Raw genomic sequence first — 3,611 nt, 5'->3', positions numbered from 1 at the left:
CAGGTACAGCAGAACAGTCTCCAAGTTCTTGTTCCTGATGCAACACTCAATCATCCTCTGAAACGTCCCTGGTGCGTTGTATAGCCCGAATGGCATGTATTTGAACTCGGAGAGGCCCATTGGTGTCTTGAAGGCAGTCTTCTCTTTATTCGCCTCTGCCAAGGGAACCTTCCAATACCCACTGGTGAGATCTAAGGTGGATGAATATTGAGCAGATTTCAGTGCAGCTAACTATTCCTCTATCCTGTGTAACGGGTAGGCGTCCTTACAGTATGTGTAATGCGATTAATCTGTCTGTAGTCAATACACATCCTCATTGTACCATCTTTCTTTCTAACGAGGCCTAAGGAGCTGTCCAGGGGCTACAACTGTCTCTGATCACCTCAGCCTCCTTCATCTCTCATAACATATCCTTGGCACATTGATAATGAGCTGGGGGTACAGGACGGTACCTCTATTTAATGGGCTGATGATCTCCGGTGGGGATATGGTGTTGGGCCCCTTCTGTCTGCCTAAAGTCTACAGGATGTTTGCTGAAGACCAGTTCAAATTCTCCAGTCACCCGGTAAGCCCCATGCTTTTGGTGCGAAGGGGTAGAGTCAGTGCCTACATGTAGCTGCTGACACCAATCCTCCAGCTGCCCTTCAGAGCCATTGTCTTCCACCTGATCGGATGGAAGCAAGGGTTCTGCTACCTCTATTGCATTGTTGCTGACAGTGAACAATTTAGCAAGGGTGGCATATCGGGGTAAATGGACCTCTCTCCCCCCACAATTAAAGATGCGTATTGATACTCTCCCCTTGCGGACATCAACTACCCCTCTCACTGTCAGGATAGTGGGCCTACTATCAGAGTACATGGGTTCTACCAGGGCTTGGTAATCTTGACCCCTGAGGCCTATTGCTGCCTGACACCAGATTAACATTTCACTCCTAGGGGGTATTGTAATGGGGAAAGGATCACTTACTCTGACACTGCCGACTTCACCACCAAACAGCTGTACCTGTTGTCTCTGCATCAGGGCTCTGATCTCCTTTTGCAGGACCCACCGCTGACTGGAGCTGGCGGTCTCAGCTACCTGTTGTAACAAAACAATAATTTCTCCAAGACAATTTTCAATTACATTAGTGCCTAAAGTGATCATAGGATGGCATTCTCGTTTGTCAATATCAGCTATAATCAAACCATGCAGCTCCAATTCTACTCTGCCAATCCTGATGGTCACCTCCTTATATCCCATCTTAGGCAAAGGCTGACCATTGCTGGCTAGGATGGCAAGGTCTTTATCTGGGCTGTGAGTAATGTCTGAATCATCCCAGTACCTTTTAAAGAGGACATATGGCATCGTTGTCACCTGGGAGGCAGTGTCCAGTAAGGCGTTCATCGGGAAGCCATCAATCACGAAGGGCAGGACCGTCCGTCCTCCCACGTACTTGTCTCGCCAACTTGGTAGGCCTGGTTGTCTTACTCCTGAGGGTTGGTTCTAAGCCCCAGGGGTTGCTTGTTTAAATATCAGAATCTTGCACCTTGTTTCAGCGGTGACAGATGGGCTTTCCATCCACGTAATGATCGCTATCTCGCCCTCTGGTCAGTGGGATTCTCTTCTGCTGTCGCCACGGGACATCATCTGGACTGGAGGTCAGCTGGATCTTCTTCTTTGAAGCCACTTGTATGGACTGCACAGTTTTTGTGAGTGCAGCCACACTTTTGTTCAGTTCCTTGACCTGGAGACGTAGGTCTGCAGCAGAGTCATCATCTTGGGTCGGCATGTCTGTCTCAATAGGGGTCTGGGGAAAGGATGCTGCCTCCTGCTGGTATGTAATTGCTGGTCGCCTAGAGGGTTCAGTGCTGCTAGAATTTAGCTCACTGAAACCGAGGACATATGTCCTGTCCACTGTCAGGAACAGCTTCATCTTCTTCCACATCACCCTTGATCAATATAATATCTATCCCTGAATATTTCATTCCATTAACCAACAACGGTATCAACTTTGCATGATGTCTGCACAGAACTTCTATACAAATCAGTTGCTCCGCCACAGTCAGCCAGAACTCACATGCCTCCAAAGCCACATTCTCATCCTGATCCTGGGTTCTTTGTAGCATGTACTTCACAGTATTGTGCATGTGGGGAAGCAGACGGTCCATTCCGACTTCAAGCAGCATGACAAGAGCTCTGCAGACATTTTTATGAACTTCTGGTTCTTAATCGGTGTCCAAAGCAAACAAATTCTCAATAAAGGAGTCTATATGCAGCATAAGTGCTTGGGTTCTTCCAGTGATGAACTGATTAACACAGGCAACAGCATGCAACCTTATTTTTGGACTACTATGTTTAAAGAACTGCAAGAACTTGGGGATCATAACATTGAGAGGCCGCTCCAAAATGTCACTGACTAAAATCTCAGCAGAGTCTTCACAGATTTTCTGAAGGGCTCCGAAAGCTCCCTCACATGTGTTGTAATCTTCAGAATCCAGAAGACCACATATTTTTTAGGATCAGCCCGCTCAAAGATCTGGTAGGTTCATCTTCAGACTTTAGCTTGGTGAGAACAAATATTAAGTAGTTGTTGAAGTCTGAAAACTGGATAAGCTGCTCCAATTTTTGTTGCACGGATCTCTGCGTGGTCGGGTCCAGGGACTGAAACTCTTTGAGCAGCTGTAGGATCTGCTGGAACCCCTGCTTCCATTCATACTCCATGCTGCGGGATACGAACACGGCTCGGACAGAGCACAGAGGGTGAGGCGGCCTAGCCGGGAAATGGAGGGAACAGCGCAGTCCTAGTGCCCGCCGGGTAACAACGGGAAGCCACGTGCAGTCCTAGTGCCCGCAGGAGAATGACGGAAGGCTGCCAGGTCCTAGTGTCCGCAGGGTAATGGCAATGATTGTTAGACTGGAGTCCCTCTATAAACTGCTCGGTTAATAATCTATCTTCATCTTGCACGCTGTCAGGGTTAACCTGCTTTACGGCCCATAGTGCCTCCTGAAGGTTAAGAGCATAGTCCCGTATACTGTCCTGCACCCTTTGTTTGCATTCAAAGAATCTCATTTTTATCTGTGCTGCAGTGCGGGTGTAAAAAATGAGTCCTTCAGTCTGGCCAAGATTTGTTTGACAGTTCCTTTATTAGTGTCAGGCCAGGACTTTACTTCCCTCTGGGCCGCACCAGTTAACTGGCCAATGAGGATACTGACTTTTTGACTTTCAGACAGGGGGTACACTTTGAACAAACTACATAGTCTTTCCTTGAAATCGCTCAGGGTGTGATAATCCCCTGAGTACTGCGGTAACCTTGCCACTCCTTGTATATATGGCATTGATAACGGCATTATGGGGACTGCGGCTGCCACTGGATCTTGCTGCACTATGGGTGCTGCGGCTGTGAGCACCTTTGAATCTACACCCAAATTGGACATTTTCTTCCCCCTCAGTGAACCTCAACCAATCTTCTTTTACCTTTACTGCTGTCAGCAGCTGCTCTCCGATGGGCTGGATTGAGCTCCTCCTAGTCTCCAAGTCAGGACTTTCTGCTTTTCACTTGCTCACAATTGAGTGCAGCTCCAGCTTCACTTCGGCCGCTGATGTCAGAGCGTGGGCAGGGCTTTGCTTCGT

At 48.1% G+C, this 3,611-nt stretch overlaps 1 pseudogene; it reads right to left on the bottom strand.

Moving 5' to 3' along the window:
- Positions 1 to 1,863: 1,863 nt before the first annotated feature.
- LOC143783285 (transportin-1 pseudogene) lies at positions 1,864 to 2,701 on the bottom strand (annotated as a pseudogene).
- Between the last annotated feature and the right edge of the window lie 910 nt (positions 2,702 to 3,611).

This window comes from Ranitomeya variabilis, chromosome 6, assembly GCF_051348905.1.
Source record: "Ranitomeya variabilis isolate aRanVar5 chromosome 6, aRanVar5.hap1, whole genome shotgun sequence".
Lineage (NCBI taxonomy): Eukaryota > Metazoa > Chordata > Amphibia > Anura > Dendrobatidae > Ranitomeya > Ranitomeya variabilis.
This window is presented reverse-complemented; position numbering and strand designations above follow the sequence as displayed.